Source organism: Tursiops truncatus, chromosome 9 (assembly GCF_011762595.2).
Source record: "Tursiops truncatus isolate mTurTru1 chromosome 9, mTurTru1.mat.Y, whole genome shotgun sequence".
Classification (NCBI taxonomy): domain Eukaryota; kingdom Metazoa; phylum Chordata; class Mammalia; order Artiodactyla; family Delphinidae; genus Tursiops; species Tursiops truncatus.
The window spans coordinates 65,791,560-65,817,805 of record NC_047042.1 but is presented as its reverse complement, the minus strand read 5'-3'; the positions used below and the strand labels follow the sequence as shown (position 1 = coordinate 65,817,805).

The 26,246-nt window shown below is 39.9% G+C and overlaps 1 long non-coding RNA gene across 1 annotated transcript in view; it reads right to left on the bottom strand.

Annotated features, from left to right (window-relative positions):
- Positions 1–26,246, bottom strand: part of LOC109549305 (uncharacterized) — a 369,236-nt gene that overhangs the window by 236,217 nt on the left and 106,773 nt on the right. The window contains exons 2-4 of the long non-coding RNA XR_012333737.1: positions 11,966–12,143; positions 10,008–10,171; positions 9,732–9,892 (exon numbers count right to left, since the gene is read on the bottom strand). This is a non-coding gene — a long non-coding RNA (uncharacterized lncRNA). The remainder of the gene's footprint in view (positions 1–9,731; positions 9,893–10,007; positions 10,172–11,965; positions 12,144–26,246) is intronic.

Genomic DNA, 26,246 nt, shown 5'->3' with positions numbered 1-26,246 from the left:
ACTAATCCCTTCACAAGAAAATAAGATCAGGTCACTTTTGTTTTTATGACTTTCTATTGACTTCCATCCCACTCAAGAGTAAAAGCCAAAGGCATATAATGGCCCCCAAGGCCCTGTAAGACCTACATCTTCCCACTTCCTTGCTCATATCTGCTAATCTCCTGGACACAGAGGCCTCCCTGCTGTCTCTGGAGCATGCTCCTGCCACAGGACACTTGCCCTTGCTCTTCCTTCTGCCTGAAATATTCTTTCAACAAATGCGGATATGGCTCATTCACCCCTTCTTTAGGTCTCCAGGTTGGCTTCCCCAACTGCAATACGAAAATGGCTACTACCATCCACACTCCCCAACCTGCTCTGTTTTTTTCTGCACAGTACTTATTGCCACTTGACATACTACATCATTTTTAATTGTTATCTATTCCTCCTCTAGAAAACAAACTCCATTAAAGCAAGGACTTTGCTTTGCTCTCTAGTGTGACCCCAGGACCTAGGACAACAACAGCCTTAATGTAGGTGATCACTGTATATTTGTTGAATGAATAGTTCCATAAATATTAAAATGGTTAACAAATTAAGCCATGTTTCTTTATATTTCAATCGCAGTGTGACTAAAACTGCAATTATTTAATATTCCAAAGAAAGGCTTCATTTTGTCATGTAAGAGATTACTCTGAGATGGCTGATTAAACATTTCATTTCTGAAACTAAATCTCTATCCTTGGGTCACTATTTTCAAACAACCTTTCAGCTCTTTTGAAAGAACCTCACATAGATTACTATTTACTCTTTTCATTTTTTCATGACATTCTCAAAGATCAAGTAAAAGACACATGTCAAAGCAATTTCTCCCTGCTCTTTCTGATTAAAATCAATATTCACCCTGCTCTTAACAGCAGTAAAAATCAACACAACAGTTTCTGTTAACTCAATAGAATGTCAAGTGATATCTTAGTGTATTGTTACCAGCTGGGATATCAGCAGAGGACTACCAACAGCCTATAATCGTTGCTGTTTTATTATCTACAAAATGTCATATGTGCATATGGCATTTTACAAAACAACACAATGAAAACAAAGCTCATGTCTCAAGCAGCTTAGAGCTTATTTAGACAAGGAACTAAAGAAAAGGGAGGCAAGGGCTTCCCTGGTGGCGCAGTGGTTGAGAGTCCGCCTGCCAACGCAGGGGATGCGGGTTCGTGCCCCGGTCCGGGAAGATCCCACATGCCGCGGAGCAACTGGGCCCGTGAGCCATGGCCGCTGAGCCTGCGCGTCTGGAGCCTGTGCTCTGCAATGGGAGAGGCCACAACAGTGAGAGGCCCGCGTACCGCAAAAAAAAAAAAAAAAAAAAAGAAAAGGGAGGCAAAACTCAAAAGGAGGCCTGCTGTTGTTGAGAAAAGAATACAATTGATCCAAGTGGTTAGGGCAGGGTGGTGATTTTCATTCCTAGTCTGTGAATGTGTAGCTTGATTCTGCTCTTTGGATCACAAACAACAGCTATAACCTTAACTGCTTTTCTCAAAACACTCCTTCTGTCAGTCATGGAGAAGAGAGCTCAGGACATACCCATCAGAAAATACAGTTAGAAATGTCTAACAATATAAAGCCACATCCCACCAATAGTTGCTAGCAATATCTTGTAATATTTTATTATTTAAAGAAAACTGACCTTTCCCAAGAAATAAAAACTGTATTGAGCTTAGCCTAATAGTGAATTTCTAAGTTTACATAATTTAGAACATCTAATTAAAGATATTTACAATTGGGTTATTAGTAACAGTTAATAGTAACATTTCAGTTACTAAGAAATGATTGTACAAATATGTAAAAATGTGCACTTAAAAGGACTAAATATGGTAACAAAAAAATTTGGAAACAACCTAAATGTCCAAAAGAAATTGTTCGAAAGGATTGGATAAATAAATTAAATCTAGCCCACACTACACTCTAGGATACCATTCAGTCATCAAAAATGGAGCTTTGTATCTATATTTATTGTTATAGAAAAGTTTTTTTTTTTAATTACAAGGCAGCATGTATCTAACGGTGCTATTTTGACATACATATACACATACATTTACCCATATATAGAGACTCACTCACACACTTCATATCTATGAATCCACATACAGAGAATGTGAAAGACAATGAGAATGTGTGTGACAGAGAAAAGATGAGGGGCCAGAAGCTAAAATAAGACAGGTAGGGAACCCCTTACAGACAGAGTGGAGAAAAGCAGACACCCACAGAATGGTCTGAGATATACAGATTGAGTTACACCCAAAGAGATTCATACAGACAGGAAAAAGTATGAAAGGATATATACTAAAAGGTTAAATAGTGGTTCAGTCTGAGTGGGGAGGTTATAAGTAATTTTCACTCTACCTTTCTATATTACTTGATTTTTTTTACTATGAAAATGTATAACTTTAATAATCAGAAATAATAATCAAAAATAATAAAATATAAAGCTACTTATAAAAAAGAACAGTGGAACTCAAGAATGAAATAGACACACTTCAAACACAGAAATAAACAAAATCCTCAAATTTTTAAGTGCTAAAATTTAATGAAAATATCAATTACTCTTTAAAATCCTAGAAGTTTTGGTGTCTACTAATTTAATAATGTATCTTAGTGAAGTTATAAGAAAAAGCATGGAGCCTGTCCTCCAAGTGCTTTTTAATTTATTCTGTAAGACCCAGTGTATGCCAACAAAGAAGTTACTTCTCATTCAGAATATTATTTCCATATGAAAATAGCACATACATATTTGTATTTCATCTTTTCTTTAAATCTCAGAACTTCAAAGCCTTGAGGCAATTTCAACATATCTAAGTAGGAACAAAGATAATCACCATCGTGTCATCCAAATCAGATATAGAAGGAAGTTTTTCAGGGAGAAACAGAATTCTTGATCAGAATTATATATTTCTTAAAAGTAGCTTTAGACAGATCCAAATATAAGGAAAAGTTTGCAAAGGTGGCACACAATTTTTGCTTTAGAAAAGATCAGAAAACGTCTACAACTTTAGCAAATCATAAAATAAGTCACTCTATATGCCCAAGGGAAATGAAAAAATACACTATTTTTAATTCACCAAATTATGATTTTTAATTCTTTTACCAAACTACAAGGAATTCATTAGTCTGAAAGGCAAAACTAAAGATAATCATTTTTTAGTAGAAAAAACACTGATATATGAGGTTTTATTTCTGAGTTTAAAAAAAAATCAGTAACTTTTAATTCACTAGAGAAACTAGAAATCAATAATACAGCAAAGCCTAATGATTTTCCACTTAAATTTCTTATTCATATAAATATAGCCATGTACATTAAAATAAGAATGTCTGATTTCTCAATATCAGACAAACATAATGCTCAGAGGATTATAGATTAGATGTTTCATTTTTAACAAAACTTGGGCTAAACTTCATTTAAAATCTTGTTATTCTGTTTATTTTTATTTTTTTTTGGCTGTGCCACAAGGCATGCTGGACCTTAGTTCCCCAACCAGGAATTGAACCTGTGCCCCCTGCAGTGGAAGCACAAAGTCCTAACCACTGGACCACCAGGGAATTCCCTTGTTATTCTAAATATATTTTCAAATACATGAATAGAATAATTCTGAGCCACTGGAAGTTTATTAGTAAATGTTATTTACAGAAACCACAATAATTCTCTTAAAATTCACAGTATCACTACTTGCTCAAAATAATTTAGTGGTATTTCATTGCCTTCAAATTAAAATTCTGAAATTAAACAACTTTTATGATTTTCCAACCAACTGTTCACTATTTGTTAATTTCATTCATGAGATTTATTCATTCATTGTGATCTTTTAATTTTTTTACCATTCACATACACGTTTATTGTCATCTAAGTTGAACTATAATATCAATACTCAAGTAGGTGTATAATACTAAAGTATATATCAGAAATGAGAGCTGTAAAAAAAGACAAAAGAGATCCCCTGGGCTCAGTATCAGGGAGCCTGATCTAGTAAACTGAGTGTAGGGCCCAGGCATCCAAAATTTCAAAAGTACCTCAGAAGATCCTGATGCAGCAAGTTTATTAAAAGACTTTGGAAACTTCTAGATCATTGCCCTGGCTATACCACCTCATAGTTTTTTGGGTTTTTTTTTTTAACATCTTTGTTGGGGTATAATTGCTTTACAATGGTGTGTTAGTTTCTGCTTTATAACAAAGTGAATCAGTTATACATATACATATGTTCCCATATCTCTTCCCTCTTGCGTCTCCCCACCTCAGTTTTATATTACACTTTGCAGTTTTCAGGGTGCTTCATATAAATTAACCTAATTGATTCATGCCCCACTCCATTCAATGATCTTTCCACTGCCACTTCTCAGCACATTCTGGTCCTCCTTTGAACTCTACTTATTTTATACACAAAATACTTTGGCACAATTCCATATACGGTCTTGAAAAACATGTAAATATCTTGGTGTACAAAGGTGTTGTCTCTCTAACTCCACAGGTAGAGATATTTTCTAGCACCCCTCTGGTAATCTTTCCTCTCCTGCATGCTCATCACCTGTGTCCATACCCCAGAACCGCCCCCACCCCCTTCCCTTCACCATTTCTCTATCTCTCATTACCTCACAGCTAACCTCCCTCTCAATTCTTTCCAATACTGGAGCTCCCAATTCCATCACACTCTTCTGCATCCTCAGTGGCTTTACTGGATGTTCTTCCCATTCTTGTGCTTAAATAAAAACAGAAGTCTTCTCTTAGGATAGGGCTTTTCTTCCAACTCTTCTGGATGGAAGATGCCCACATGCTGATGACCCACATACACCAGGAGAAGGAGATGGCATACACATTTTTTTGGCATCCCACTGGCACTTCCATATTAATTCACTCCACTCAAGTGTGAAAAGAAAACATTCCTCCTTTTATTTTCATACCGTCAAACAACTCTAACTTCTCCCCTATCTAGTGGTGCCACTTCAATTCACTGCACATACGTTGCAGATGTTACCATCTAGATCATTTAAATTACATCCAGCTTTTATCCAGAGGGACACTAATATAAATGGACAGCCTCTTAATCTCTTGACCTGGGCAACTGTTGTTGCCTTTACCTTCACTCCTCTTTGATATTCCTCTTTTAAGATCATGTAATGAGCCTTATCAACCTGTCAGAAGTCTTCTATCTCTGAAGAAAGGAATTCAACAGCCAGCTTCCTGATCACATGATCCTGTTAGCAATGGTCCCTGGGTCTTGACTCCACCCCAGGCTTTCTCTCCTGATACATTTTCTCTTTGGGAAATCTCAGTCATGCCAATAGATTCAACTTCCTCTTGTATTCTGGTAACCACTAAATCTATCTTTCTAACCCAGATTGCTCCACCAAACTACAAGTCTATATGGTTATCTCTACTGCAAAAAAAAATTTAAGTTGCCTCATAAACACTTTAAACTCATAATCAAAGCCCAAAGTTTCTCATCCACCTTCTCAAACCTAGTCCTTTTTTCTAGGTTCCAGTTAATCAGAGTAATGATACAATCATCTACCAGGTAACCAAACACCTGTGAGAATCATCCTAGATTCAATTCTCTTCACGCTGCCACACAATTATCAAGTTCTGTATATTTTACCAACCAAATATTTCTTTTATCCTCTCTTGATCTATGGCCTCAACTCTCACCTTCACAATTATATTAACTTCAAAACTCAATGATTCTAAAACTTTTTTATATAAGGACCACTTGATGTGCATGTTAAAAAAAATGCAGATTTTTATGCCCCTTACTCAGAAATACTGTTTGGTTGCCTGGAATCTTTTTTTTTATATAAATTTATTTATTTTATTTATTTATTTTTGGCTGTGCTGGGTCTTTGTTGCTGCACGGGGGCTACTCTTAGTTGTGCTGTGCAGGCTTCTCATTGCGGTAGCTTCTCTTGTTGCGAAGCACAGGCTCTAGGTGCATGTGCTCAGTAGTTGTGGCATGCGGGCTCAGCAGCTGTGGCCAACGGGCTTAGTAGCTGTGGCCAACGGGCTTAGTTGCTCTGTGGCATGTAGGATCTTCCCGGACCAGGGCTCGAACCTGTGTCCCCTGCGTTGGCGAGCAGATTCTTAACCACTGCACCACCAGGGAAGCCCTAGAATCTTCATTATTAACAAATTACTTCATCCTTTGCAGATGCTTCAAATACTGGTGACCCATTTAATCACACTTTGGGAAGCAATTAATTATTTGGTCTCCCTGTTTCTTATTATCCCTCTTCATTCCACCTCTCTCCTACTCACACCCTCACACTCTCCCTTAAGCCTGATCATCATGAAGAGCAGAGAATTTTATTTTCTTCTAAGATGTTCTCCCATGTACACGGTATACTGATACACCATCTTGTAGGCAATATTCCCCATAAACACACACTCCCGTGGGAATATACAACACTGTCCACGAGGTTCAAGGACAAATGGTGAAAACTGTCTCAGACGTCTGCTTCAGTGTCTCTCTCTGAGCCTCTCTTTGTCTAGAAGTGAAGCAAGTCTGTACATACACCACGAAGCATGCAGCAAGAGGTCCACACTGCAGGGACAGCATGCAGGTAGAAATGTGAAAAGGACTATTCCAGAAAGAGATTTATTTATTTTCTTTCTTTCTTTCTTTTTTTTTTTTTGGCTGCGTTGGGTCTTAGTTGCGGCATGCGGGATCTTTCGTTGTAGTGCGGGCTCTTCATTGTGGTGTGCAGGCTTCTCTCTAGTTGTGGCATGTGGGTTTTCTCTCTCTAGTTGTGGTGCGCAGCCTCCAGGGTGGGTGGGCTCTGTAATTGTGGCGCGTGGGCTCTGTAGTTTGCGGCATGCGGGCTCTCTACTTGAGGAGCGCGAGCTCGGTAGATGTGGCATGTGGGCTTAGTTGCCCAACGGCATGTGAGATCTTAGTTCCCCAAACAGGGATTGAACCCACGTCCCCTGCATTGGAAGGCAGCTTCTTTACCACTGGACCACCAGGGAAGTCCCTAGAAAGAGATTTAAACCTTGACCAAGAAATGTGGGTTTTAAGATATAAAAAACCAGGAATTGAAGTCCCAGATACTGAAAAACGTTTGTTGTTTCGCTCCACCTCTCTTTCTATAATATCTTGGTTTCGAAAGCAAACTTGGTCTGTAGATAAGCTTTGGTTCAATCATAAAGGAGCCCTCAGAGAATCTCTCTGCCCAAACCACTCACCCTATTATAGAGAATATCCACTGTTTTCCCTCTCAGAATCAATTTTCACCTCATCCTAAGAACAGCCCCTAGATTTCCTTTTAGGCAGCAACTTCTCACAGCTTAGAAATATCTGAGAAAATAAAACCAGTGCTCAGCTGGTGACTAAAAAGAAGGCATGTATGAACTGCTTTAAGGCATGATATGAGTTTAAGTGTCAGTATCCCACTGGAGAAAGATGTTATTACACACTATCTTCCCCTTGCATTAACTGGTTACTAATCTTGCTTTTATCCCCCAGACTTTTATTGACTGTTATTAATAGGATAGCCCTTTAAAAATAATTCTGAGTAGCTAAAATGATTTGCCCTCCAAGAAGAAACAAGGAACTACTTTCTTCTCTCTTTAATATGAGTGTTGTTCAGGTTAAGATGGAGACATATCCACCTACAAGGGACACATCCCTTAGCTGTTCCTCAGGCTGTTGCTCTGAAGATAATTTCACATGCCATATTTCGGACACCATGACTTTGACCCCAGAATGACTGCTATCATATTTTGACAAGATTTCTTGTTAAAGTATTCAACTCCAGATAATGGCTTTTTTAAGGTACATCTCCTTGTCTGTAATAATGGTTGAAAAGAGAGAAAAAGAAAGAGCATTTTCTTCTTAGCTATTCTACTCTCATTTTCCACATTTATGAGGTAAGAGAACAGACAAGGTAATTTATAAAGTTTCTTTCGCTCTAATAACCACAAATTTGAAAACACACTAAGCATTTCAGTTGGCAGCACAGCCAGGTAGAATGACCTCTCATCCTGCTACCATTCAGAGACAGCAAAGCTGTCATTCAATGTGTAGATGAATTGGCACAAGACAAGCTGACATTGTCTCACCAGGACTTGCAGATAGAACACCAAATTCTGAGATCACAGTGCATTAAAGAAATGAGTATCTGTGGAGCAAAAGTGCCAGGATTCATAGGCACTTTGAATGGAGCTGAGAGGTTAAGTCTCAGATGGGAGGGGGCTGTCATCTTCTCTATAAATGTGAAGCAGTTCTTACAAATCCCATTTAGCAAAAAGACATAATCGTAATGACATTTCCTATGAATCCTATAAAAGACACAAAGCACAGCCAGCCCCTCAGTGTCTTCTATTATAATATGAGTGATTTAATGAAATTTGAAGTTGACAGTAATAGTCTCATAATATGACATATTTTAGATCAATAAAACAAAGGTGAAATGAAATAAAATCTAACCATATACCTGGTATTTTAAAGTTACATACTTGCAGCCTATCACAGGAGTCAATTATTCTGAAAACTGTAGTCATGTATAATAGTACATGAAAAATATGCACAAAATTAAAGGTTTCGACTTGAACCATGTGATAGGGACTGAATATGAGCCAGTCACCTGAGACAATACAGCAAAGACAGACACTTCATACCATTGATTACTTCCATTTTCCAGGGGACACAAAATATGGACTGGATTTTCCTTCAAAATGTATATAGAATTCAACCACTTTTTCTCCATTTCTATTGTTAATACCCTAGATAAAGCTTCTACCTTCTCTCATCTGATTATATTGTATAAAAGCCACCTTTTGGACACCATGTCTACCCTGGTGCCCTGCATCTATTTATCACACAGCCAGACTCAAGTTTAATGGTAACATAATTGAAAAGAAAATGAGGATTTTAGTTGACTGAGAAGCTCAGTAATATTGTACAAGCACTAGAAAAGTCTCTGAGAACTTATTATTTTATTATTTTTGAGAATAGTTATTATTTGTAAAATATAATGATCATAAAAAGGGAAGAAATAATTGCCCCCTTTACTATGCTGGTAAAAGTAGGGTAGCACACCCTGAGAGGGTCACTAACCGACAAGAATCGATGAAGATAAAACTGAACAGAATATTGAGAAGGAACAAAAAGCTGTGTCACGTGGGGCACACTCAACTCTCACGAGTTGAAGAAATTTGCGACATTCACGCACAAGAAAAAACTCCCACATGATGGAAAGAAATATGGAAAAAGGAGACACTAATGGCTGCCTTCAAAAATATGAAGGACTGTCATATAGAAACAGAATTAAATTTGTCCTGTGTGACAAGAGAAAAATCTAAGATAAATTGGTGGATGTTCCAAGATGCTGGATTGACTCTGTATAGGCAAGACCTATTCAACAATCACAGTTTTCCAAAATTAATAGCGGCTCCAAGAAATGTTCACACAAAGTCTGACCATAATCCATCCCTTCACCTGAGCTACTTCTGCACCTTCCTCCTACCTGATCTCCCATCTCCAGTTCCTCTCCAACAGCCAAAGAAAACCATTCAAAATACAGAACTGCTCTGATATTCCCCTACCTAAAAGTCTTCAAAACAGTCCATTATCTTTAGGATAAAATCAAAACTCCTCCCTCACCACTATATATTTTCAATCTCCTCTTTCACAGTCCTGCCTTTGTACTCTGGACTTCAGCCCAAATGAACATTTCCCAGATCCTTGAACAGGACATGCTTCACTCACCTTCAGACTTCAGCTCTCATTAGTGTCTTTACATACAGCACGATGACTTCTCCTCAATGTCTGGGTAAGTTCTTCTTGTCCTTCAGATCACAGCTTTGGTATCCAGCTCAAATATCCTTCTCAGATGAACCAAGCTAAAGTCACCCTCAAGCTCATATAAACTAACAAAAGGAACAAAATCACAGTGATCTTTTTAAAACATAAACCAGACCACCTCACTCCCTGCTCAAATCCTCCAGTGGCTTCTGATCACATTTAGAACAAAATCCTCCTCACCATGATCTACAAAGCTTCGTGGTCTGACCTCTGGCTCCCTCCATCCTCAGCTGCTCTCTATCAGTGCTTCTCTCTGCTCCAGCCATGCCAGATTTCTTGCTGTTCCTTGAACATATTTTGCATGTTCTTGGCCTCACAATCTTTTCACTTGCAGCTTCCTCTACCTGGAACAAAATTTTCCCAGATATTTACATGAGTTGGTGCCTCACTTCATTCAAAATTCTGCTCAATTCTCACTGCCTTGGGATATTTCCCTCAGCAGCATCTATCAAAAATAGACCTCTCACTCAGCCATAAAAAAAAAACGAAACTGAGTTATTTGTAGTGAGGTGGATGGACCTAGAGACTGTCATACAGAGTGAAGTAAGTCAGAAACAGAAAAATAAATACTGTATGCTAACACATATATACGGAATCTGAAAAAAAAATGGTTCTGAAGAACCTAGGGGCAGGACAGGAATAAAGACGCAGATGTAGAGAATGGACTTGAGGACATGGGGAGGGGGAAGGGTAAGCTGGGATGAAGTGAGAGAGTGGCATGGACTTATATACACTACCAAATGTAAAATAGATAGCTAGTGGGAAGCAGCCACCATAGCACAGGGAGATCAGCTCGGTGCTTTGTGACCACCTAGAGGGGTGGGATAGGGAGGGTGGGAGGGAGATATGGGGAGATATGTATATGTATAGCTGAATCACTTTGTTATACAGCAGAAACTAACACACCATTGTAAAGCAATTATACTCCAATAAAGATGTTAAAAAAAAAACCAGACCTCTCCACACACTTTCTCTTTCTCTTTCTCTTTTATCATTTCAGTTTATAATCCTTATCACTATCTGACCTCCTACTACACATTTTTGCCTGCGTATTATTTCTCTCCCCTAATAAAAATAAATGTAAACTCCATGAGAAGAGACTGTATGCTCAGCACTTAGAGCAGTGCCAAGAAAATACTAGGCACTCATTAAATTTTAATATAACGAATGAATGAATCACCCTGCTTTTCTACATAGCATTCATCATTATCTGAAACATATCCTATTCATTTCCTCTGTTGTCTGTTTTCTCTGTCTCTACCTTTTCAATAGAATGTAGGTTCTATGAGCCCTGCAAGTTTATCTGTCTTGATCCTCAATAGAACAGGACTGGGCAAGAAAGAACAAAATGACAAAATAGTGAGTGAACTTAAATGACACATTCTTAGAAACATTCACTGATAAAGTAACATGTTTCTTATCTGTTCTCACCATAATATCCTGTGCTTCCTTGGTTACAGCCCTTGAACTTTACAAAAATGCTTATTCCATTGGCTGTATTTCCCACTGGCTCAGAGAGGTCAGGAACTTGTCATTTTCTTCACCAGTCATATATCCCCATCACTTATCATAAATCCTTAGTATAAAAATTTTCATTTTATAACTGTGTTCATGCAAAGAAGGAAGGGGGTGAAGGAAAGGACAGATGAAGAGACAGAAGGAAAGATGAAATAGCTTTTTCAGATGACTGAAAAGATTATTCACGATCTAAAGTGATTGAACAAGATGACCATTGAGGCCCCTGAGTTTTTCCCAAGGGGAGCCCTAAAGGAGCTACAAAAGAATAAATTTATAAATTAAGGCTCTATATTAGATTCTAAGAAGCCAGTTGGAGTCTAAGAATCTAAACACTTAGCTTCCTGTAAGACATTTGTCACTGGGACACTGCTCACATTAATGTCAAAGACATACAAATAGGGCTTCCCTGGTGGCGCAGTGGTTGGGAGTCCGCCTGCCGATGCAGGGGACACGGGTTCGTGCCCCGGTCCGGGAGGATCCCACATGCCGCGGAGCGGCTGGTCCCATGCGCCATGGCTGCTGGGCCTGCGCATCTGGAGCCTGTGCTCTGCAACGGGAGAGGCCACAGCAGTGAGAGGCCTACGTAACGCAAAAAAAAAAAAAAAAAAAAAAAGACATACCAATAGCTTGCATCAATAACGTTCAAGTAGTACAAATATTTTTCTTTGTAGGTCCTGAGAATTCTGTGTTTCTTTTTCTCCTCAAATCTGTATTTCTCTTCCTGTGTCTCCACAGCATGTGATCTTTATATATATTTTTATACTTGAAAGTTGTTCATTATCTCCTTATTATAGCCCTCTGCAACAAAATATAGGAATTTATTTTTAATATTCTATTAACACAAGACTATACATTTTCTTTGAATTAATAATTCACTAAATTAGTACTGATATAAAATTAACAAAAATAATCTATATAATAACATATATAAATTTAAAAGGTGAATACAAATATAGAAAGTATATAGAGAGAAAGTAAAATAAATACAAAAAGGAAAACTTTATTGGGTCTATACATCTTAATGAGAAGAAGAAATTTATCATGTCTCGATTAGAGGAATCATTGAACAGTCCCTCTGCCTGCTGCTCTGCAGGCTTTGAAGTCCCAAGGTCAAGTCTCAAAATAAGATTCCTAATGGGTGAAGGTAGGCTTTTCTTTTGCAACATGGGCAAAAAGGTTTTGTGGAAGGGCAGGTGGCAAAGGGAGTATCTACCTCAGATAACTGCTCAGGTAAATCAGCTTTAGAAAACAGCACACATGAAGGCAATTCTCTGGAAGATGGTTCCTGTAAAATGAACCACCAGTATACCCCGTGGAAAGTCTCTTTGTACCCTGGTCTGAGGATCACTGGCTGGCGTCACAATGATGCTCATCTGATGCTCTCCTTCTCTTATAATCATTTCCTCCCTCAGCAGTGTCTCCCTCCCTCTCTTCACTGCAACTTACAGCCTCTCTACTGAATTTCAGACCAGCATTCCCAGCCCCTGGGAAGGCATTCCCACATGCACACCTATCTGATAACTCACACTCCACTTGCCCCAAGATAAAATTATCCCTGTCTCAGCCCCCAAAACAAGTTACACTATCTCTTACATTTTCTATTTCACACAAATGACATCACAAATCTTCCGGAAACTCAAGCTAAAAACATTCATTAGCTCTGAATACTGAATCTAATGAGAACTGAGGAGACAGCTAGCTCATTTTTGGATAGCCAGACCGATGAAGCTCAGCCAAGTCACCCTTTGAGTGGTCTTGGAAGCTGGAAGTAAAGAAGGTGTATCTCCTTCCCTTGAAGACGAATCCTAACAGATGAGCTCTCAGCAGGTAGAGATAAGCTGGTTCCTCTAATCATGGTCAGGGAGCCCTCTAAAGTAAGCCTGGGGACCTTGGTTAAGATGCAGCTTCTGAATTTGGTTCTAATAAATTAGAGCAGGTCATAAGTGGGAAGGATATAGTTACCCCATCATCCTCTCCCAGAGGATTGCAGAGCCAGTGTGATTGGAATATATTCCAAAGGAAGCCTTTGTTTCTTGCTTTATTGTGTCAAAGAGGGCTTTCCCATGTTCCTTTTTCATCTCCAGAGTTAAAATACTGGTCATGAGGAGAGGGGATTAAATACCAAGAATGCCAGTTTGCTCTTTGAGAAGTTAACCATCCCCTAGTCCCAAGGTCTTGAAGAAGGTACTGCAATGAACTAAGGTGGGGTTTACTTCATAGCACCTACAGAGGAACCTGAGAGGTATTATATACAATCTCAACATAGGAAAAGGGAGAGGAGACACTGAACTGTAAACAGAGCCCTACTAACTAAGCAAGTAGGATGGGAACTTGAGATATGAAAATATTTAGGTGCTCTGGACTAATATTTTGTTACCCCCTATAAGGACTAACCCACAGGAAGTATGACTGGACAACGATTACTAATATGTGACTATTTCCACAAATACTGCTATAGATGTACATTAGACAGAGCTCTTTTCATTTCAAGAGGGAAAAAATCAACTTAAATTAAGTGAAAAGAAAAAAAGATGGGACTTATTAGTTCATGTAAGTGGAAAATTCAGGGGTGCATCAGCCTCAGACACTGTTAGACCTAGAGGCTCAGGCTGCCAGTGGTTTATTTTTCTTCCCATTTTCCAGTTCTGCCCTCCTCCTTAGTCGGCTTCATTCTTCGGGCAGCCTATTGAATCCAACCAAGGGAAGAAGGGGAAACAAATGCTGGCAATTCCACACTATGATCTTTACAGCTTGTGATACACAAAGGAAGAAAAGAGTCTACAACCAATCCCCTGGAGGGCATCTGACTGACACAGTTTTGGACATGTGTATGTCCTTGAACCATTCATTTTGGTCAGGGGAACGAGGGAGGCTGATGGCCAATTCTGGAGCCCGTCTATCTCTGTGGCTAGTTTGTGATGGTGTTAGCCCCACAAACTACCCAATACACGTTTTCCACAGGAAGAAATTCTGTACCAAAGAGAAAGGGAAGGGAAGGGGAGGAAAGCAAGCTAGAAAAGCCAGGCTGTGACTATCAGAGACCCTTGTAGGCATGTTCTCCATTTGCTGCCTTGGTCTTTTCCTTCTCTGCTTTCAGAGATGGATTTTCTCCTGCCAGATTGGTTCCTCTGGATTTTGTCTTTCAAAATCAGTACATAAGAGAGAATGAGGAGAAAGAAGAGAGAAAAACACAAGATGTGTGGGGGTGTAATGTGGCAAAACTTTGAGAAGAAAGAGGCACAGAGTTGGGATTGTGTGAGGAAAATGGATGAGTGACAAAAGAAGTATTTAAAGTATTGCTTTAGGTTATGTAATGCTTTTCATGTGGTTGAAGCAAATATTAAGTAAAGAGAGCTCTTCTGAATTACTGTTGGGTTTCTAAATCATTTCTTTGACTACTTCAGTAAGATTAGATCCTATTGTACAGTAGTGTTCAAATACTATATTCTGCTAGTGTTTACACAGCTATCTCCCCCACTAGATCAAAGTCTCCTTGAAGGTAGTAGTTATATCTTATACATTTCCATAGTGTTTCGCACACAGAAAGGACTCAAAAGTGTATTTGTTGATGAGTGATTTTTTTTCATTCTCAAGGCACTCCAATAAAGTGGTCCTTCAAATTCTTAAAAATCCTAAAGATGGTGTTTCCATGGCCTCTGATTATAAACTTTCCTTTAAGTAAACAAGAATTCCCTTTGTACCTTTCATAAATTCATTCTAAGGCAACTTCTCTCTTCACCTAAAATCGAGATAGTTAAGGCAGTAATCTTTCAACATCACAGAATCAAAGTAAGTAAGGCATAGAAGAGAACTTAAAATATTGAAACCAACTCCTTCATTTTACATAGAAGGAAATGGGATCTTTTTTTAGTTAAATTATTCGTTCACCCATATAGTTATTTAGTGCCTAAGTCAAGGATGAGTTCCAAAACTTCAGTTTCAGGACTATTTCCACACATCATCTTGCCTCCTAAACATTACATCTTCTTAAAGACATGTTCAATCCTCTTCTCCTCATACTAAATAGATATAATTATCCTTGCCTTTCTCATAGTTCCCAATATAAAAAATGTGTGCGAATAATATGACGTAGTACAAAAACATAGCTTTAGATTCTGACCAGTCTTGACTCTTCTTTCTTGAAGTTATATGATTTGGTGAACGTTTATCTATAAAATAAATGTAGGGCTTCCCTGGTGGCGCAGCAGTTAAGAATCCACCTGTCCATGCAGGGGACACGGGTTCAAGCCCTGGTCCAGGAAGATCCCACATGCTGCAGAGCAACTAAGTCCATCACCACAACTACCGAGCCTGTGCTATAGAGCCCACGAGCCACAACTACTGAGTCCACATGCCACAACTACTGAAGCCCGCATGCCTAGAGCCTGTGCTCTGCAACAATAGAAGCCACCGCAATGAGAAGCCCATGCACCGCAACGAAGAGTAGCCCCCACGCACCGCAACTGGAGAAAGCCTGGGCATAGCAACGAAGACCCAACGCAGCCAAAAATAAATAAATAAATTAATTAAAAATAAATAAATAAAAATAAAATAAATGTAATAATACCTATAGTTACCAGATATCCATAAGGTACAGAATCATAAGCATTGGTCAAGATAAAACACCTAATATGTCATAGACCCTAAACATGTATTAGGGTTTGCTTTTTTTTTTTTTCTGCCAAACCACAACCCCATCCATATCTGAAGAACATTTATGAAAAACACTGCAACATATAGAAGCCTATGCCGGAGGTTACAATTTTAGCTCAATGAAGAAATTGCAGTTGGAACTTGGAATATCAAGAGATTTAAGTACTATATGTTAAATTAACCATTCTTCAAGTTCATAATACCTCTTGGCTAACTCATAGCCCCGTAATACTAATGAAATAAAATATTCCTTTAAATTTATTTTTATCATGAGAATGTATTAGCACCAAACAAGTACAGTAGCCCAGACCACAAAGTACTCAGTGGGGTCTTACAGGATTTACTTAAAAGACAAAGTTATTCTGTCACCGATAGCAGTAGAGATTAGAAACCGATAGCAGTAGAGATTAGAAACTAAGTAACAACTCTCTTTTTCAAACACTGCCACTTAATTTACAATACCATGGCAGCAAGGAGAGCAGTCTTGTGGATAAAAAGTAATTTGATAAAATAATGGCTGCCATTTTTCTACTGCAATAGCTCTGCAACATAATTTATAGGGACCATACTTCTCCACTTCTTGATGACAGGTAATGGAAAAAAATTCAGCAGCAAACCTTGATAGCAGGCGAAGACTATTTGGATCAGTATAACTAAGTCATTTTTTTTAACTGTTTTTTCAATTATCTTTTTTCAGCTTTTACCCCATTTCATCAAAAAGAAGGATAAAGGTTGATGATAAAAAAAATCTCTGTTCAAAATTGAGATTTTTAGATTAAAAATAGCTGTAAAATGATTTTGACTCTATATTGTATGCATATTGGTTCATTTTCTACATTGAGATGATCATAAATTAGTCTACACTTTATCACCATGAATACTAAAAGATGCGATAGAGTTACATATACAGCTCTTCTGAAAATGAAGATCACGGCTTTTTTTTAAATTGACTCTGTGCCCTATGCATTTCAAATAAGTTCTGAAGTAATTTAAAGATTATCATGGAATGTAAAATGTAATATTTAAGAATAAAAGTGAAACAGACTACCTGAAAGATGCAAGTGGAATATTACTTCTTAGCACCTGAATTGAGTTGATTAAAATTCTTGAATCCTAAATTTAGCTGTTGAGTTTCTGGAATCAAAGAATATGAATAATGGACAATTGCAGCAACTTTGACTTTTAGCCACTCACACCATCCTTTCCCTCACATTTTGTACGAATCCTAATTTCTTCTTTATTATTTCAGCTATTCTTTGTATGGATCTTACCTTGATTTTGGAATTATGTGGGGTAAAATGATAAATGGATAAGTTAGATCTTTGATCTTTAATCTTCCATACTAGTGATAGGTCAGGATACCACATGTCCATACAAGATAATAGAAAAAAAAAAAAAAAAAGACCATTTAAACACCAAAAGATGAAATTTTAAACTACTGAATAAGTTAAAAAGTGACCGATTATATTTTATACATTTGTGGTAAATATGACAACTAAGATTATGCTATTGATGTTCAGCTGTTCTTTCTAATAATTGCTAAGCATAAAATCGAACTTCTTAGAAATTTCTTCTAGAACAAGGCAATATACTCTGTATTTAACATAGTCAAAGAAGTTACCATTATTTTTGGTATAGCTGAAGGACAACTATACAATCCATCTAAAGAAACTATTTCAAAATACTTAGATAAAAGTCCACATGTTCATGCTTTCAACAAACAGGAACTTTGGTGTTCTGGGCACCATTCTAGAAGCAAGAGATTCAATAGTGAAGCTGCCTTCGCTAAGCTTCCTTTCATTCTAGTAAAGGATATAAATAAAAATATATCTGGAATACAATGGGCAAGTGCTCTGAAGAAAAATAAAGCAGCATGAAGAAGAGAAAAATGTTGGTAACATTTTAGATAACTAAATTTTAGGTAATATAGATTAATACTTTTCAGTGTAATTAGAGAAAGCATCTTTAAGGAGAAAATTTTGGAGCAAACCCCTGAATGTGAATATCTAGGGAAAGAACATTCTAGCGGGCAGAACAATATGTCCTAAAATCCTGAAGCAGGATATTAGAAAGGAGTCCTAAGGTATAAGCCAGGATAACACTAATTAAAAATAGAATCCCATATAGTTTTACATCTCTCCTCTCTCTAATTGGGTTTTGACAGCAATGTTTTAAAACTGAATAAAATAATGATAGTCTGAGATCAATTTCCTGGCCATAATTAGGCCAATATATAGCCCCTGAATGCTGAGAAAAAAGGATTCTGATAGGTCAATTAATTATTAAATAGACTTCAATCATCCTTGGCAATTTTCCTAGTAATATGAAATTGCTTTGCATAGTGACTAATAATAAAACATGTGCTCTTGAATTATGCTTCTCATAAAAAATACAGTTTGAGGAAATGATAATTCAGTTGTTTCTAAGCTAACAGAGTTTGAAATGTGTGTCAAAAACTTTGTCCATAATTTTGAAGTAATAAAGTGACTGCGTCCTGAAAGAAGCATAAAAAGAACTAATTTAAGAGTTTGACTATTGGAGATCAGGGCTCATCACTCAGGAAATATTTTGTGTGGTTTTTCTGCCATGTGATCTTCTCTTGGGGTTATTTTCAACTGGAGTTGTGAGAAATTCTGAGGGAAATAAGGCTGAACTAGCTTAACTATGGTGAAGGCACTGATGGATGGCATGTGAAGAAAGAAACATGTCATGTGTATACCTTACAAGAACTCTCAATTCAGAGAATTTATCAGCAACTAAAATTGTTTTCTTCGATACCCTAGTTGGCCATCTCAAAAACAAAACCAAAACAGCAACAACAAAAACCCTCCAGCCTGACTTCTGTACTACTTGTCAGATAATTATTTTACCAAAAAAATGTATAATCAAGATTTTTTGTTCTCAGATTAACCATAGTTGTTGTTGTTGTTTTAAATTACCTCACCCCTCTCTCTTTTTTTTTCTCTCTCTTTTAATCCTCATTTTTCCTTCGTCTCTTGACTCATTCTACCAACTCTTCCTAACATCTGAGTGTACAATTTTCATTCCATATAACTTTGAGAATATAAAAATACCGAGCTAAATGTCTCTGAGTTATTCCTTGGTTAATCTGGGCATTGAAAGACTGTTCCTAATCTTCACTGATCCTTCAAGAATCTGATGAAAGTTATTGAATCCCCGCCCCCTAAAATGCAACACATCCATTCACATAAAATTTTACACAGATTCATAGGCTTCCTGAAGCATCTCCTTGTGTCCACATAAACTAAGGTAAGAGCTCCTGCTGATTTGGAGTTATAGACTTCTCTCATGCTACCTACAAAAAGCTTTAGATCCATTTACAAGTCAGACAGACACAAACTTAACCTTGAAATCGTTTATAAATATTAGCCTTTCTCATTCTGCTCTAACATGAAGCCGTACAATGAGCACAATGTCTCCTCTGTCATGCACTTGTCCTGAATATGTGATAAGACCTGCCTCCTTAGAGAATGCAATGTGTTTAAATTGTTAAATAAGCCAACTAAGCTTTTGAGTGGCTTCTATTGACTTGCTTATGACATTGTCAAGATAGTTTTGCCTAATAGTTCTAGCTTCCTATGGGATTTTACCAAATAATAAAGTCAATGTAGGGACGTCCCTGGTGGCGCAGTGGTTAAGAATCTGCCCGCCAATGCAGGTGACACTGGTTCTATCCCTGGTCCGGGAAGATCTCACATGCCGCGGAGCAACTAAGCCCATGTGCCCCAACTACTGAGCCTGCACTCTAGAGCCCGTGAGCCATAACTACTGAGCCCACGTGCCACAACTACTGAAGCCCGCGCACCTAGAGCCCGTGCTCCACAACAAGAGAAGCCACCACAATGAGAAGTCTGCACACCACAGTGAAGAGTAGCCCCCTCTCACCACAACTAGAGAAAGCCCACGCAGCAACGAAGAGCCAATGCAGCCAAAAATAAATAAATTAAATAGATATTTTTTTAATAAATTTTATAAATAAATAAATTAGATAATTTTTTTTAAAAAAGTCAGTATTATCAGCTCTGTTTCTTTAATCAAGTCTAATTGTGCCATATCTACTCTCTGTTTCTCATAATTAGAATCTTTCAGACAGTATCACATGAAAAGTATTATCAAAGACCAAGAAATTCTCCAAAGAAAGAAAAAGATCCTCACTGCACCTAGAAGACTTATCTCTCACAGCTTCACCTTTCCAGTTTGGCAAATAACCAGCTTGATGATGAGACATATAAAATTTAAATTGGAAATGATCCTTTTACATGCTCAACAATATTATTATACCTTGTTGAAGAAGTTCAACAAGTTGGCATTGAATGTACATTGTGAATATGTGCCCACCTTAAAGTTGAGATCAGATATCAACTCTAAAAATGCCGAAACCTACCTTGCTTGGTAATTTTCCTTGAAAAAGTGAGTAACTTTTGTGCTAATGCTTAGAAAGAATCCAATTTGTTGAAATTAAGTACGTGCTAAATAATCAATGCGTGTGTCCTAAGAGCTATTCATTGCCAAACTAGTCTGGCCCTATTTAAGTCATCCGTCATAGGTATTCTGCATCGTTCAATACCTAATAAAAAATAACTGAGATACCAAAAGCACACAGTACCAAAAGCACTCAGCCAGGTCACTTAGCAAATTTCAATGTTGAGGAGCTACTCTCCACAGTTTCAACATGTGTTGTGACAACTTTTATCTGACTATATTTCTAAGAATGACTGTATAGCAAACAATCTTGGAAGAAAAAGATAGTGTCTCCCACTCGGCAGAGAACATGTCTTTAGTGACGAGAATAAGTTTTAAAATCTCTCCCTCTGGAACAAATTTTGGCAAATTGGCTAGCATCTTCTTTATAATACTGAGACTCAGCATTCCTCAGCTATGACACAGACCCACTCTGTGCACACTGTTTATCTAGATCCTTCCACATCACTCCACAGGATTTAGGGGACAAGGGGAACCAATAAGAACAGGAAGCTCAAGCTTTTTGCTGTGCCTTGAATAATAAATCCTTTGTCTCTGATCCCGGAGTCTCGTGTCTTCTGCTAGCATTTTAAAACTGTGGCCGACTAACTTGTTATTTTGCAAGCAGGGTAAAATCTCAGACTCTTCATAGTTCTTGACACTAAGCTAAATAAGCAAAGCCAATTGGGATAGAAACTAACATCCAGGGACTTCTGCATGTGGCCAAGATAGCCAAATTTATCATCAGACCAAAATAACTATAAGCTAAGAAAAATATCCGAAAACAATGCTGTTAAGACATTTGGACATCAGTCAGTGTGCAACAGTGATCTCTGAGAGAGGGGAAACAAAGTGCCTGCATGAATTTCCAGTCTGCAAGAGAAGAACACAGGAAGAGCCCATCGGTCTCTCTAAGTTAAAGAGATAGAGTTGAGAAACCTAGGCAATTAGAATTTGCAAGGCAGAGGACAAGATAGGAGGGAGTTGGACAGAGAAAGAACTCCAGAGATGTGGAGAGAATTCTCTTCCTGTCATCAACTGAGTACTGATAAGTGCACGTGTATGAAGAAACTACCAAAGGCAGAGAAAAGAACCCCCCGGAGCTCACACAGGGCAAGGAATCATTTGTGTTCCCAATAGCCAGAGTGAAAAAGTGACGGAGAACTCAGAAGAGTACTGCCTCAGTAGTGGGGTAAAATTATCCCCAGACTAAAGACTTCTCTGGATCCACCAACACCTCAAAAGGATCAAACTATTTCCAAGTATCTTAGCTGCATCCCAGAACAAAGTTCAAGAATATTTATAAGAACATGAAAATATCCAGCATGCAACAAGGTAGCATTCACCATGTCTGGCATCCAATCAGAAGTCACCATACGCCCAGACGTTCTTTTTCTCTTCCAACTCTTCTGCCTCCTGCTGCTCCCTCTTCCTCAGCAAAGGCAGATAAAAAGAAATCAGAAGTATTATAGCTCCCTTTAAGAAGAACCTATTACAGGGAGAGGTGAACCGTCCTCGGTGCTTACTTTACACACCCTGGACCTGAGCAGAACTTAGAGCCTTGGCTAAGGAATTTCCTGACCTAAATCAGCATCCACTGGGATTTCCTAAGGAATTTGAGTTAAACATCCAGACCTATGAGCCTCGATATCAATCAGTATTTACTTAATTGGAAATTAAAGGAAATCTGACCCCCCCAAAAAAAAGTCACCATACATGCAAAGAAGCAGGAAAATATAACTCATAAATGGGGGGTGGGGAGAAATCCAGGGATATTCTTCCTATTCAAACTGTGGGTCACAGACCAGCAGCGTCTGTGTCACCTGGGAGCTTGTTAGAAATGCCGAAAATCTTAGTCACCACCTCAGCTCTACAGAATCAGAATCTGCATTTTAATAGGATCCCTTAGGAGATTAAATTCACATTAATAGTCACAGAACTAAAACTCAGAAGTCAGGTGAGTCACTCTAAGGAGTAACTTAGAAAAAATGCTTTCTCAGAGACTTCTATGAAGAATATGTATGTGGAAAGAAATAGTTATTAAGCATATCCTAGATTCTGGATATTTTATTTCCTAAAAATATAATAAAGTAATATATGCACTTGTTAAAAAAATAAAATTCTATAATAGGTGTTTTAAATGAAAAGTAATGTCCCCCGACCCACCTTTTCCAATTTGAACTCTAGCTTTCAAGAAGTGAACACTTTTTTTTTTTTTTTTTTTTTTTGTGGTACACAGGCCTCTCACTGCTGTGGCCTCTCCCGTTGCGGAGCACAGGCTCTGGACGCGCAGGCTCAGCGGCCATGGCCCACGGGCCTAGCCGCTCCGCGGCATGTAGGATCTTCCCGGACCTGGGCACGAACCCATGTCCCCTGCATCGGCAGGCGGACTCTCAACCACTGCGCCACGAGGGAAGCCCAAGAAGTGATCACTTTTGACTTTTTTGTTGTAGCTCTTCTAGTAGTTTAGTTCTTTAATATTTAAAAATATGCTTACATTAAAATCTCTTGATCTGTCAAATCTGACTCTCTGGTATGAAATATAAAGACAGCTTATTAATTCTATTTCTTCTCTCTAGCCTCTCCTAATTTGTGATAGTTATTATCAATTTTTACTATAACTTTACTATACATTTCTACTGGACACCTATATAATTTTAAATAATTAGTATGTATAATATTTCTTTTTTTCTTAAAAAACACTGCATCCTTTGATGGCAGTAATACAATTATTGGATTAAGAGACCACAGCAGAAAGGACAGGTGACACTTCTGGAAGACAGATATGGAATACAGAAAGGGGGGGAATAGGGTCATGTGACAGTCACTGTAAAAATACAGTACATTCTATAGATACCTGCACCATCAACTTTCAACTGTGAAATAGTATTTACACTTTTGTTACAATCCGGGTTAGAGAACAATGTTTCTTTAAAATCTCAACCTGACAGCAAATGAAAATCTCAGGTTAATTCATAGTCCTGTGAGGTGCTTAGGCTGAAGATTCCAAGAGGCTGGTTCCAGCTTCATCCACAGATTTCTGTTTTTAAAAGGTATTGAGTTTTGCTTTTACAAAACAAAATTCCCAAAGGAGGGGAAAAAAAACCAACCATAGCCACAGCATGTATTCTTTCTTATCTTACAAACACCAAGGGCTACAACCCTCTGCTTCAAGGCCAACACTCGTGGCTGAAGAAAAATCTCACTAATCATTGTTTAAAAAAAAAAAAGACACAAAGACAAACCAAACCAACCTGATCATGGCACACTGACCTTGGGGGGCTGCCCCTCCCGCCCTTGCTTCTGGCTGCAAACTCGATGACTATTTCTTTTCTGGGGGAAGGGGGTTTGGTATAGGAGCCTCGTTCACCTGCCACCCCAAGGAGTTGGCAGGGGGAACCCTGTGGCTGGCACACCAGGTTTCCTCATAATTAGCAAGGAAGAGTCAGGGGCCTTAGTAAGGTGGCTGAGGAGGTGGGATGAGGAGGAAAAGTCAGGAGACCACCGGCAAGTACCGACACACGGGCGGGAGGGACCCCCGGCCACACAGGCCTCGCCCACTCCCCTTGGGCCTGTCTCCCCAGGCCACAGCCACGGGGTGGGCTTCCTCTGGGGCTCTGTGGACAGCACTGGACCTCGGCCAGGTCCTGGGGGAGTCCACTGCAGGCATCTCTGCTCCCTTCCCAGTTCCAAGCTCACCACTCACACCAGGAACAGCAGTCCCTCTCCTGGAGAGGGCCCAGCAGCCCCCACTAGTCTCCCACCCTTTCCTCAGGCCTCTTTTCCAGAAATATCCACAAATTCAACACCGTACACACCTTTGAACCCATGCACCTGTCAGCCTGACAGAACACCAAACACACCAAAACCACAGGCCCTAAAGATATGGTGCAAAGAGGTGCAGATAAAGCAGAAACACTCTGCCTAGAACCACACCCAGGGTTCCCACCGTCGGGAGCCCGGCGAAGCGGCCACACCACCCATCCTTAGTTGCCCCCAGAGGGGCCGGGGCTGGCACACAGGGCGCTCTGGCTTCTGAGGACCAGGATAGACACCGGCATGAGGCGAGAAAGGTACGGTTGGTCAGGCCAGGACAGGACAGGGGTTAATACTGTTTCCTGGAGGCAGCTCTTGGGGGGACGCTGTCCCACACCAGCCCTGCCACCTCCAGGTCCATCTCTCACCCTGGAGTCTTCTGATGCAGGCTGGAGGGTGCAGGTTTAAGGATGAACTCTGGAAGGAGGATGGCAGGAAGGCCCATGTGTGAATGCAGACAAGACAAGCAGTGGCAAAGGACTCCATTTCTCCCATCCCAGGCTCTTTTCCTTTTCTTTCTTTCTTTGATATTTTTTCACTTCCACTGGCCCCCGAAGCGGGGTCCTCATGGCCCACGCACTGCAGAGGAGACAGGGTTCCAGAAATGCCTGGACCTGCTTCCATGCAGGTCTTGCCTGCCATCTTGGCTCCATTTCATCTTGCTCATGCAACACGGGGTGAGCAGCGTTCGGTGCCTTCTAGAAGCTTGCTGTTCCCTTTTTCCTGGGGAAGGATGCAGCAGACGAGGAGGAGAAGGAGGGCATATGCTTTGCCCAGAAAACCCACCAGACCCCCAGCCACCAGACTGCGACCCCAGGCTTTAGGGAGTCTCTGAAAATCAGGCCCGTTCAGGCGGAGTGCCAGCTGGAGCTGAGGCCAGGGGACTCACAGCTGTTCACATGCACAAGTAGGTTTTCTCAGGCAGGAGCCTAGGAGCCCCGCAGCAGAACAGAAGTGAAGATGGTTATATACAATTTATATGTTTCGAAAAAAGTACTACTTGAAAAAACAAAAAGAGAGAGAGAGAGAAAAGAAAAGAATAAGAAAACAGAAAAGAAAAACTACCCAATGCCCCTCCCCCCAAGTTTCCAACTCTGGGTGCTTCCCTTAAATATTGCCCTGGGAAGGGTGGGGTGCAGGGAGCTCTCGACTCCGGCTTAACGCTACTGGCAAAAGGGGTAGACAGTGGAGTCAAAGCCTTTAAAAGCATCGTTCAGGGTCCCAGCGTCCTGCTCTCCGTCGCGGGCCGGTGTATCTCCAGCAAACGTGCTTCCGGCGCGGGTCTTGGGCGCCTGTTTCAGGAAAAGAGAGTTGGCATGAGGAGCTTGTGCACCCCTGGCTGGGACGGGGCGCCCTCTGGTGGTGGGTCGCCCGTGGCGGTGGCGGGGACCGCAGCGGCCTCGGGTAGTTCCGATTGTAATTGGTCCCTCTGTCTGTGAACTTGGCCCCGCCCCCTTTCGCACTGGACCTCCGGAGTTCAGGCTGTTCCAGGCCCGACTTGCAGGCACATGGGGGCTCCTTGGCCTTGGCGGCTGAGCTCTTGCTGTCGCCCTCGAGGCCCTTGGGTTGGCGTTGGCATCGGCAGTCGGCTCCGTGGCTTTGCCACCCACGTTGGGAGTTCTGGGGTCCTAGAGGCTGATGCGGCTCAGCACGCTGCTTCTGGCCCAGCACGCGGCTGCCAGCACGCGAGGGTCAAAGGAGGAGGTGACTGGGGGGGGGGGGGGTGGGTGGGTGTGGGCATGGACTCCTCGGTGGGCCTGGCGGCTGGAGAGGGGTGCTTAGGGGCTGCCAGGCTTAGCAGCCTGGGAGGAAGCAGCAGTCTGCTGGTTTCTGCAGCGGAGGGTCGGTGCGTGTCTTTTTTTCACAAAGTTGTTGTTAATATTTCTGGACTCTATGGGATAAAGATATTGGCACCTTTTCTCATCTGTTAGCTATATCTTTACCTTTATA